The 13,143-nt window shown below is 36.9% G+C and overlaps 1 long non-coding RNA gene across 1 annotated transcript; it reads left to right on the forward strand.

Annotated features, from left to right (window-relative positions):
- Positions 1-201: 201 nt before the first annotated feature.
- On the forward strand, positions 202-790 carry LOC107675467 (uncharacterized). Its single transcript, XR_001632601.1, has 2 exons — positions 202-440; positions 689-790. It is a non-coding gene; the product is annotated as an uncharacterized LOC107675467 (long non-coding RNA).
- The last annotated feature ends 12,353 nt before the right edge of the window (positions 791-13,143 follow it).

Below are 13,143 nucleotides of genomic sequence, written 5' to 3' on the forward strand. Positions count from 1 at the left end.
AGATGATACAACATATTATAAGGTTTTTTATAATGCATTCATTATAATGCCTTAAGAATACCCTTATAATGTATAAATACGGGCTTCATAGAAAGTATTACCAAAAATTGTCATCACACCATGTGTCAGGGATCTGGAAGGAGGACCCAATTGCAGTGTGTGTAACAAGGGTTTATTGACAAAACAGATAAATACAAAAGGGGTGTGAGGTGCACAGGTGATACCACAACAGGAACACAGAAAACAGAGATAGCTAGGGAAGGCCACTGGAACAGCCTCAGACATCAACTGGCAGAATACTATAGCAGCAGAGGAGGCGGCAAGACCAGGCCGGTGGAGAGACCAGAGCAAGGCACCAGAGAGCTGAGCTCAGATACTTATTGACCATAAACTCTGAAGCACCCCAGATGCCAGGCAAGGGAACCAGTGGACAGGAACAGGTCAGGACCGGAACTCTAACACCACAACAAGACAAAACATGGTTCCACAGGAACACAAATTACTCCAAGACAGGCAAGAGAATAAACAAAACAAAAGGACTAATAAAGAGGTAAAAATAATTAAACCAACACGAATAACTAAAATATCAACCAATAAATGAAAATAAAAGATCAGGACTAAGAGAACTAAGCTCAGATACTTATTGACCATAACTCTGAAGCACCCCAAACGCCAGGCAAGGGAACAGGTCAGGACAGGAACTCTAACACCACAAGAAGACAAAACATGGCTCCACAGGAACACAAATTACTCCAAGACAGGCAAGAGAATAAACAAAACAAAAGGACTAATAAAGAGGTAAAAATAATTAAACCAACACGAATAACTAAAATATCAACCAATAAATGAAAATAAAAGATCAGGACTAAGAGAACTAAATTAATACTAAAATAAAAGCAAAAAGACAAAAACAGACCAAATCCAAAAACAAGGAGCAAGACAAGAATATAGAATTACAAGAGACAAGACTAGGGCAAGACTAGAGCACAAGATCAAACAGACAGGGAACACATACTCAGCCACATCCACAGACAGAGACAAACACAGTGAGGGAAAGAATGACCACGGACCGGCAAAGACAATAGGGCAAGGGGCACTATAAATAGGGAGGAAAACACACGAGGAACAGGTGAGAGCAATTACACTAACAAGGACTCAATGAGGGCTAACAAGAGGGTGTGGTAATGAGGAAACCAGGAGGAGGGGCTAAAGAAGCACATGGCTGAGAAAAACAATCAACTAGGCCATGTGCTGACAAGACAACATAGACACAAGAAACAAAACACAAGACAACAGAGTGTCAGGGCAAAACCCTGACACCATGTGCTAAGATATGTTATGGAACGTTGATAGTCCAAAAAAGAATTGTTATCACTGCTTTTGAGCAATGCAAGAATAGCTATGTCATCTGCATATTTAAAATAATGGATGGTAGTAGATGGACTCTGACAATCATTCGTATAAAGAATGTAAAGAAATGGACTTAATACACATCCCTGGGGGGCCCCAGTATTAAAAACAATGGTGGGTGATAATGAATTGTCCACTTTTACCACTTGCGGCCTATTAGACAGAAAATTATAAATCCAGTAAATTAATGGTGATGGGACTTGCAGGCCCTGTAATTTCTTGATTACCTGATGACGCTGAATTTAATTAAAGGCAGAACAAAAGTCAATAAAAAGAAGTCTAGCATAATTTCCAGGGGTGTCCAAGTGTCGAAGCAGACAGTGCAGAAGACAAGCCACTGCATCATCTGTACCTCTCTTCTGCTTGTATGCGAATTGAAGAGAGTCCAAAAATGGTGAAACATATGGAAAAATTATATTTTGGACCAATTTCTCAAAACATTTCATTATGATTGAGGTTAACGACACCGGCCTGTAATGATTTAACTCTGATGGATGTGATTTTTTAGGGACAGGAATGACAATTGATGATTTCCATATGACTGGTATTTTTGAAGTGCAGAGTGATCGAAGGAAGAGAGAATGAAGAATAGGAGTTAATTCCAGGGCACAGTTTTTCAAAACCTGACCTGGAATTCCATCCGGCCCAGGAGCCTTATTCGGCTTGCATTTAATGAGCTGGAAATAGACATCCTGCTTGGTTAAGAGGGACTCATAATCCAACTCTTGAAGAGGCATGGAATCCAAAAGGCTGCTATACTCTTCTGAAAAAATCAGAGGTTTCAAAACGGGCATTAAAATTATTATGACTGGTAGAAAGGGGCATTAACCTTGTCTTTCCTTATCTCTGGAGTGAGTTATGTTACATATTCATTCAAAAAATATTTTGCCTGCTTGTTTTTCCTCTCAATTGCTTTCTTGAAGAACATGCATTCTGTTTACTTGAAATCTTCACATATTTGTTGTGGAAGACACTTGATTTGGTAATAAAGCCTCTGTTTAACATATTCATTTTGACCATCTGTCCTGCGGTGTTCTGTTGATGGAAACTTTCGGGTTCTGGTGCTTTCGTTGTGTCAGTGTCAGTGTCAGTTAGCTTTCTTTTATTTTTGATTTTCCCTCATATTAGCTGGCCTAATAGTATAACATTTCTGGTTGAAATGGTAGTGTGTGAGAGTGTAAATGTGCCAGCTGTATTTGACACTGACGTTTATTAGAAGGGTTAATGTGGAAATTAACTGCCTGCGAAGAGACGTTGTTAGCACCCATTTACCGCACTAAAATCTACTTTGACTTTTCCATCTCAGACTTTATAAACTAATCTGGCTGTGCAAGGAGAAAAAAAAAGTTGCTTTCTATCTGCAATGGTGGCTGTTTCTGTGCTGACTACATAACAATGAGTGGCTGAAATTTGAGTGTATTTTTTTTTTTGTCATAAAAGACACCTGGAATTTCAAAGTTGGCCATCATTTAATCACTCTCATTATTTTTAAAACCAACATCATTCTTCAGTGAAACACAAAAGCAGATGGAATTGAATGGTGACCAATGGCTGTCAAGCAAGATATTCTGTGAATAATGACCCAACAATGAAAATGTTGTCATCATTTGCTCATCTTCATGTCGTTCCAAATAGATAATGATGTTTTGAAAAGTGTTGAACCATGTAATGAAAGTCAAAACAACATTGGACCACGTTGACTTCACTGTATAGCCAAAAAAAAAAAAAAAAAATTTTTCAAAATATTTTCTTTTGTGTTTTATAGAAGAAAGAGACATGAGGGTGGTTATATGATGACCAAATTAGATTTGTTTGGTGAACTATTCATTTAAAATTTAATCTGTTCCCAACACAAAGCAATCTTATGATGTGTGAACCACTTTTATCATACTTTTATGTGCTTTTTGTGCCCTTGGTCCCCATCCAGTTTAATTGTGTGGAAGAGCATGAACGGTCTTCAGAACTTCTCCTTTTATTTTTCATTCTTCAAAATATCTTCTTTTGTGTTTTATAGAAGAAAGAGACATGAGGGTGGTTATATGATGACCAAATTAGATTTGTTTGGTGAACTATTCATTTAAAATTTAATCTGTTCCCAACACAAAGCAATCTTATGATGTGTGAACCACTTTTATCATACTTTTATGTGCTTTTTGTGCCCTTGGTCCCCATCCAGTTTAATTGTGTGGAAGAGCATGAACGGTCTTCAGAACTTCTCCTTTTATTTTTCATTGAACAAAAAGACATGTATGTTTGGAACAACATGAGGGTGAGTAAATGATGACAGAGGTTTAATTTTATAGTCAACTATCACTTTAAATTTGAGCATTTTTAAAAAAGGCAGCAACCAGCAATGATAAAGCTATTTTTTTCTTAGTGGCGAATAAATAGTCAGTAAACACTGCAGGTGTCATGAGAGCCTCAGGCAGTTATGAGCTGAGTTATGACTGAAAATGTCCTAGCCTGCATTGATTTCACAGTAAAATTCACAGTATTCACACTACACAGCATTTTATTGTAAGAAATTACTGTTAAACCTTGTAAAATCCCGGCAATTTTTACAGTGCATAAAGTGTGCACTTAGCTTTAAGTTCTTTCACAGCATTAATGACCTTCTCTGACACCTTTACAAGAGATATGCTTTCACACAAGCTGGAAAACAGTTCAGTTTTCAGGAGCTGTGAACATCACATTTGAAAACCATTCTCATTTTCCCACAATGCCCCAAACAAACAGGAATGTCCTGGTGTCTGACAGCGTGCTTAGCGTGAGTAATGTTAAGAGCTTTAGAGACCCAGTCGTGCTCTGTCTCCCCTGCTCTGTAAAGCCCATAGCCACCAATGTTCTCTCCATGCACTTAACAGATCAGTCTTGTTCCTGCCAATTATTCAGCCACAGAACTGCATTCAAGCCAAACTAAATTGCACTGCTGCTTCCCTTCAGACTTAAAGGAATAGTTAAAAAAATTAAACTTCTGTTATTATTAACTCACCCTCATGTCGTCCCAAACCCAAATGCTATTATTTTTCTTTGGAACACAAAGGAAAACTTTGTCAAAATAATCTTCACCAGGGCTTTTCCATACAATGACAATTCATTGTGGCTGCAGCTGTTAAGCCACAAAAATACACAAAGCACCATAAAAGCACCATATTTCGGAGAATCCTCCCCGTTGGTGTGCTTTTAAATTGAGTACCGAATCACTGAGTGATTTAGTTAGTTAGTTAGTTAGTTGAACTTGTGAACTGGATCAATGGATCAGTGATTAACCTGTTTAATCAAATGTACAAATCTGACCTAGAGATTTATTTGTGTTCATTGATCAAACTGATTCATTCACAGATTGAATCTGAGCTCGTCTGACTCAATAAACCAGTCAATGACCTAAATTTTAGTCTGTTCCTCTCACAATTATCATATGACTTCAGAAGACACAAAAAAGCAACAAAAAAGTGGTCTATACATATTGTGCAATGCAGTGGCGTAGCCAGAATTGTAATTTGGGGGGGGGGCTATCATAAAATGAGGGGGCCGCTCTATATTACATGTAGGCTATAATGTCTATATTAAATGTGCGCATTTCCAAGTGCTTGTGCGGCGTGGGGAAGCTGAATAGCAGTGCGCTTATACTGCATGACAGTAAACATGAAGGTGCCGCTGCGATCACTTGCACTTATACTCCGTCATTTTTGGTCATACAGACAAGAATAATTACATCGTTCGAATCTGGTAAGGGTCTACATTTGTTTGTGTACACTCGTTTGTGTGCACGTTGTGCACTGTAAAATAATGAAACCAAACTTGAACGCGTCAAAAATGAACTCGTGCCTCACAGACATGAGAAATATATCTATAGAACGCGAAATGTTTTAATAATGAACCAATTCAAATAGAAAACAAATAGTCAGTTGCCTCTTCACTCGCTATCTCCTTGTGGAATGCTGAAGCAGGCTCAGGCATAGATGGCAAACTTTCTCTTTCTCGCTCATCTTTACGTGATTTCTTGAAAAATTGTAATATTGAACTGCCATTGTCATTGGACAATTCATAAGAGTAATAAATCAACAATTCCTTCATTTTTTTTATTTTAAGAAGTCAGAAAACTGGGGGGGCAGGCATGCAAATGAGGGGGCCCAGGCCCCCTCATGGCTACGCCACTGGTGCAATGTATTACACATCTTCTGAAGTCATACAATAGCTTCTTGTGAGAAACGGACCAAAATTCAAGTATGAATTTCTGAGAATCTTCCCCTCCAGTGAGCTGTTAACTTGTGAACCGGATCATTCTTTTGAACCAGTTCTTTTCAAAGAACCTAGTTAATCCAATTCACAAATTTGATTCAACAGGTCATTCCTGTACTGGACTGATTCATTCAATGATCAAACTGATTAGTTAACAGATTGGACTGATTCATTCATGAATCTCAGTTTTTTTTTTTTTACATAATCATTATCATATGACTTCAGAAGACTTTGCATTTAACGTACAGATCATATGGACCACTTTTGTATTTTCTTGGTGTTTTCAGTCAGTTTTGAAGCATAACATTCATGGCCACTATTTAGTGTAAATCGTTTTTCAAAATATCTTAATTTTTTTGGTTTCACAACAAAGTCATATGGGTTTTGAACAGCTTGAGGGTTGAGTTAATGATGACAGAATTGTAATTTTTTTGGGTGAACTATCCCTTTAAGTATGCTGAACTGCATTATGGCACACAGCATTAGCGGCTCGTGGGTTTTAAAATAGAGGAGGCACACTAATTGTATTGGTCTGGGATCCCTGACGATTATTATTATTATTATTATTATTATTATTTGCTTAACCACTTTAAAATGGCTTTTTGGTTGCTTTTAGTCTCCCTTGCGAGGGTTCTTTTCTCAACACTCCTCAGCGCTGAAAGTGAACACTCGATGCTGATTGGCAAATTTTTTTTAACCAACGGAGGCACGAGAGCTCAGTGCTCGCTCGGCCTCCCCCTCCCCTTCTCTATCACCTAGCGGTTGTAATTACATCAGCAGATTCGGCACATTCGCGATAGAAAAGCGGCGCTTTCACTTTATGATATTACAACTGTGAAATTACAAACAAAAAATACACATTCTGAGACATGAACTGAAATGAATTGTGAATTTTATTAACATTAAATCATCCTCCTCCCATTTTCACCTCAAAATTATGGGGAAGCTGTAGCTGTGCCTCCCCCGACGAGCCGCCACTGGCATACAGCATTCATGCCTGCAGCCATTTTGGAGTCTTTTCCATTTTCCTTGGACAGAAGCTAATTAAAGACATCAACTGAGCAGCAGGAGCCAAATCTGAAGATCTTAACACCACCAAGCTGCAAGACGCCACAGGGTTGAAAGAGCTTAAAATGTCAATTTAACTTAAAAACCCTATTATGTGTGATTGTAATTGAGACGCTATTTGTCGAATGAATGTGTGACTTTTGCCTGCTTAAATTCTGTTTTGGCATTTAAATGTTATTCATAAAATGCTATAATAATAATAAAATAATGTAAAATTAAAATATTATTTAATTGCACATAATTTGTTGGCTTGCACACATCTGCAGTTATGCATATATACATAAATACTTGTATTAAACTACCGTTTATCAAAGTTTATGAATGAGATTTTACATTTCCGTTATCCCTCGGGTGAGCTGTGCTTTATATAAGATATATAAGACTTTAAATGTATTGCTTTGGCCGATATTAACATTTTATTATTTTTTTCAAATTTATATAAAAAATTTCAAAATAAAACGCTAAAAACTAAAATTAGTCAGTTAAAGGCTACAAATTAATTTAGATATCAAAACATTTTAATGTACAGGATAAAAATTGGATATTTATTTAGAAATTTGCTAAAAATGGCATTTAACAGTGTTATTGAATTATTAGTATTTTTACCGATATATTTTAAAATGAGTGTTAAGTGTGGTAGTGGTAGACAGCAAAGGTAATAGAAATCTTGAAACAGACAAAATGAGCTGAACAGTTTACACTTTGCCAGGAGTTTGATTGACAGGAGATCTGACCAATCATAATGCAGAATCTGCTATTTTGTCCGACAAACAAACCAGACAGGAGAGTAGATTAATGTAAATTGACTTGAACTTGAAAAATGGTGTGTATTGTATTTTAACTACTGTCTATTTTATTAAGTATGATGTCTTGTCGCAATTTTGCGACTCTGGCGCTTAGAGGGTTAATGGCTTATTTGTGTGTGCATATGGGAATATCTGTATATTGTATGACAGTTACATATCAATGCGGGTTCATGTGATGTCTATGTTACAATGTCAATGTTTGTTGAAGTATCTAGGGCTTAAAGACATACTCACAGTTTTGCCTTATGTATTGTGTGCCTAAAGGCCACGTTCATAAAGTGTAGTATGTTTTAAAAGTTGACGGTTTATCCCGTACCTTTAAACGCTATATACAGTTCCCACAGTATGGGAACTTTGTCCATTTTAAGGTGGGATAGGGTGTGGTGGGCAAACACCGAATCCAGCAGTAGGTGTGGAAAACGGTCCCATCTGTGTAGAGTTACCAACAATCCCTATGTTTATTATGCTGAAACTCAAGCCTGTTTGGAGTGTGGCTTTCTCTGAATTAGAGCCTACAGGATCTCTGTTATAATTGGCCGATCTGCTTTCCTTTTCCACTGTTTAGATCTCCACACTGAAGGATGAGCTCAGAATCTGTGGTGCGAGTCTGCCATGATGCTATGAAAGTTATAAAAATAGACCTTACAGAAATCCGTCTTCATATAACTGTTATTTGATAGAAAAAGTCAGTGTTATTAGAATAGACATTTACAAACTATTTCTCTCAGACACATTGAAACTGAGCTTTTCAGCTGACATCACCTAGGTCATTCTGTGCTCGTCCCACCCTACATTTTTCATTAAATATTTACTACAACATTTAATGTAGACTGAAATCTGTAGTATGTGCATATCTTAGCTATATGTTTGTCCTGTTTCTTTTTTAAACCCCCCTTTTTTTTTACGAGGCTTCAGTAGGAGAAACAAACCCATCTGGCTTTGTTTAGCTAAAAAATGAAAGAAATTAAGCATTGTTGAATATTTTAAACCGCTAGAGCCTTTTAGGCCAATCTCTGGACCGTTTTATTTAGCTTCTCATGCTTTTGACTGATTATTAAATCACACTGCAGAAAAGTTGAAAAAAATGTAAGCAAAATTGAATTAATTGAATTCATTGAAATGCACTGAAATGAAAATTCAGAGCCGAAACGGAAAATTCTGGATGCACTTGGCCGAAAATGCTTTGTAATAATTATTTATTATTTTATTAAATAATATAAAGTAATTTTGTAAGACTTTTTAATTTAACTCAACAATTTTAATTATACTGAATTAAAAAAAAAAAAACACAAGCCAATGAAATAACCACACTTTTATTGAAAGTAATAAAAAAAATTGGACAGAAAATAAATTAATATTAAATATGAATATATTATATTTATTCAGTATTATCAGAGCATGTGAGCAGAGCATAGCGGGGAGCAGATCAGTGAATGAGAGGGTAGCATCGTTTTACATGTGTTGCCCAGTACAGCTGTACTACACCGTTACAGCACAGTAGCGCTATTGCAAACAGGAACAAGTATACTACATTTCCTGGCAGCGCGTTATTTGAGCGGACTTTGCTTTTCCGGTGAGCATGAGCGGAACGACAACAGTAATACTTGTTACATTTAAATATTCAAAAAATTATATTTATTTCTATAATTATTACTAAACAACAGCTGCAACAGTATAGTAATTTAGTATGCAGTATACAAACGTAGTGCACAGTTTTCCGTACATAGTAAGCTAGTGTTCCATTTCAAGAACTTTTGACAGCCTCATACTTTTTTTCTCATTGTCCAGTGTCACTCATCCACGTTTTTATTGTGTCTGACTTGTTCTTGGTTTCCACTTCTTGTTAATTTGAGCGTCACTGGGAAGGTTGTTGGCTTAAGTCCCACAGGGCATCTCGCAGAGTAACCCAGCATTTAGCTTCTTTAATATCCTTGTGCTCTCAGGGCTGTTGGCGAGCTGCTTCATGCTCCTAGGGCAAGCTAATAACAAGCTCTTTGAAGAATAGAACCGCAATAGTAATTTCAGTCAGGCCAAGGGTGACAGATGTCTTGAAAGGGCCATTGTCATCTACAAAGAGCACTAGATTGAAGTACGGTTTAGATGCACATGGTCTAGCCTCTCCTCACCTGTATCCCCGGCTACATTCTTTCAGCTTGACGCACTTTCCCTCGCTTTGGCTGATCCAGCAGTTAGCTACACCTGATATAGCCACTGGCCACAACATTTTGAAAAAAAAAAAAATGGTTCACCTGGAATAGTTGGAATGCTGTTTTCAAGGTGTACGAATCCAAATAAATCCCACTGCAACGCAACACAACACATCTTTTACCTTTTGGGCTCAAGTCCTGGATGGGACCGAAGCTTTGTAGCACGAGAGATCCTTGTTTGTCAAAGATGAGAGAGGTACGGACTCGTGCGACCTCAGGGATGAGTAGCGGTTTGTTGCATCCATATTCAAATTGGATCATAGATCGCAAACAGCTACCGTCCCACTGCTCCAGGAGAACATCACCTGATGTGCTCAAATAATCATGTTCATTGCTGGAAACGGGCAGAATGGTCAACTAGTTGTGCAAGAATGGGCTTTTTTGGTGCTGTTACTCTAATGATGCATCATCTCAGTGTCTTAGCCTGATGTGTCTAAACCTTCTCGCAGAATCTTTAAATTCACCTGCTTTTGTAGCAAATCCACTGCGTTCGTACAAAAATAGACACTTACTGTTGTGATGGAGGTGTGAACGATTAACTTGTTTTTTTTAGATTCTTCGCTTAAAAATTTGGCAGATTCTTATGCATCTGACTTTAAATATCATTTTTAAATTGTGAATCATTTTTTTGTGGTCAGTCAACTTAAAATGCTAAAAGTCTAATTTTAGTTAATTCGGTAAAATGGTAAAATAAATATACAGTAAATATTTTAAAATGTTGAAACGTTAAATTGCACAAATTAATGGAAACATATGGTTGAATGAATACAAATACTGTATTTAAAAATGTTTATTTATTATTATTTATTATGTCTTATGCATGTCCATTTGTTGATTTTGAAAACTTGTAGTTTTTGCACATCCATGTTTGCAACCCAGCCAGATGTTTCCTGAACCCCCATCAGCATCAGTGCGCACACCTGTGAAACAGGCACGTGGAGAAGCATGACGTCAGATCATGAAAGCACAGATCCTGAGGTGCACTTACAGCAGGGTTATGCACACACGCTCGGACTTGTGGATCTGCTTTGGAAGTCTTCATAGCCCCTGTCCTGAAGACATTGGCTACAACTACAGGAGCTGCTTTGGAAACGAATGTTGCCACTTTCATCCTTGTGAGTCACATGAGCTGCGACGCCAACGATCCGATGGATATCTCCATGGTTTCGCTGCTCATTCCATCTATTATCAATGGGTTTTTAATAGGCCTCAATGTGTATTTAATTAATGTGCTCCATGCTGCCTGGATTTATTTTCACAACCTTCAAGAGCACTAAGATCAAGTCGACAAGACCTTCAGATGGAGACAGGCTGCCATCATCTTTGTTTTCACATCTTTCATATCACAAACAAAACACATGGCTTCAAAAAAAAAAAAAAAAGCCACTTGGCCTGTATCTGATGACTCTGGTTGTGAGAAGTGTTCAAGACACACTGAAGTACATTCACGCTTTCTTTAGCTACGATTTCAGGCACGCTGAATATGGCCAGAAATCATTTGATGAATTGTAATGATGTGAGACCTTTGGCCAAATGATTTTTCCTAAAAGTTTTCTTGAGGAATAAGTGTTTGATGCTCTCCTTCAGGTCGTTTGGACCTTGCCCTGAATGGTTTTAAATATTGACATTAAGGACAAAAATGGAAATATGACAAGAAATATTTCAGGCCGATTGGATACAATGATTCCATGTGGGTATTGTAAATTTTGTAAAACAGTAAACTGTATTGTAAAACAATACAGTTTAGCAAAACATTCTCGCTATGGTTAGTTAGCACATACTAAGTCAGCTGTTGTTTAGTCTGGTAATGTGTATTTGTAACACTTGTGCTGCAAAAACTTTTCGTCGATGACGTTCTTTGAAAGAACGAATCATTCTTTTGAGTCAGATCTTTTCAGTGAACTTTTTGAACAGTTTTACCAAATGAGTCTGAAAGATTTGTTCACTACACTGAAAAATATATATATATTTTTTTACATTTTACAAGAAAGTACTGTTTCAGTATTTATACTTGAAACTTTCACATTAATTCAATATGCTTCCTTTTTTTGGTAATTATTTGTGAAATTTACTAGCAGTTTCTGAGTGAAATTAAAGTAAATCCTACACCAATTTGTTTTTCAGTCCGAGTTCTCGAGGTAACAACTCAGTGACTCACTGAACCAGTAACTGACTCTTTCAGACATATTTAGCAACCTGTGGTATTGAGATATTAATGATATTTTCATAATATTGTATGAATGATATAAGAAACCAAGCTGATATTCAGTGTTTGGGGAGTAATTTTGAGATTTGGCTTATATCAGCTAAAATGTTAAATTTAAAATTATTAGAAATTACATAATTATTTGTAAACGATGCAACTGTCACAACTACGCTGTATTAAATGCATGAAAACGAAGAAGGTTTATAAAGTCTTTAATCCAACACACACGGTAATCCAAGACAAAGGGTAGCATAAACCAGACGTTGACAAGACCGGACCAATTGGAACTGAACTCACAGGAACTTAAATACACAGACCAAACAAGGATAATTAACTACACACACCTGAACAGAATGACACAATTAACTCAATGAAGGGGAACGTGCATGAAGAAAACAAAGTCCAAACTGAATGACATGAGACAGCAACACCTTTTTCAGTCAAGATCAAAATCAATTATATTTGCAGTGCAAATATTGGGAATGCAAATTATATTTAGGCTCTAAATTATGAAAACATTGAAGTACTATAAACACCCTTATTAATATTAATTAAAAATAATATTCAATTTTAATTAATATTAATTTAAAAAATCATAATAAATGATAACATTTTCCTACATGTGGCATTTTTGATAAGTTGAACATGTAATATCCCATACCAGGATATCAGGAAACATGTGGTGACATCAAAGAGCCACTGAATCAGTTCATTTGAAACAAACTGTTCAAAAGGACCAATTAGCAGAAATGAATCAGACTTCCCATTACTATTTTTGAATCTAAATCACGGAGCACAGTCTGCCAATGCAGAACCATTTTAAACACCCATCTGTTGTCCAGAACTATATCTCGTTCCTTCTTTCTCTTTGTTTTCTGTATGAATTGGCAGTCATCTTTACTAGGGTTGGGTACCAAAACCCGGTACCAATATGGCACCGGTACCTATGTAACCGGTATGTACTAGAACCGAATCCGAACGCAGATTTCGGTGCCATGCCTGAGCGATCGATAGAAATATTTGTCCTCTGGTTCTCCGAAACGGACGTAAGAAGTATCATCACTGGCACCGCACATGAAAAATAATTTCCCAACTGAGAAAATGCACGTGAACTCAAGTCGGAAAGCTCTAATAATACAAATCCAACACATCTTTGTAGTAACGCGAGTGTCCATGTTGTTTTCACATTCCGACTTAAAAGCAC

The sequence above is a fragment of the Sinocyclocheilus anshuiensis genome, unplaced genomic scaffold (genome assembly GCF_001515605.1).
Source record: "Sinocyclocheilus anshuiensis isolate Anshui unplaced genomic scaffold, SAMN03320099.WGS_v1.1 scaffold1270, whole genome shotgun sequence".
In the NCBI taxonomy this organism is placed as follows: Eukaryota; Metazoa; Chordata; class Actinopteri; order Cypriniformes; family Cyprinidae; genus Sinocyclocheilus; species Sinocyclocheilus anshuiensis.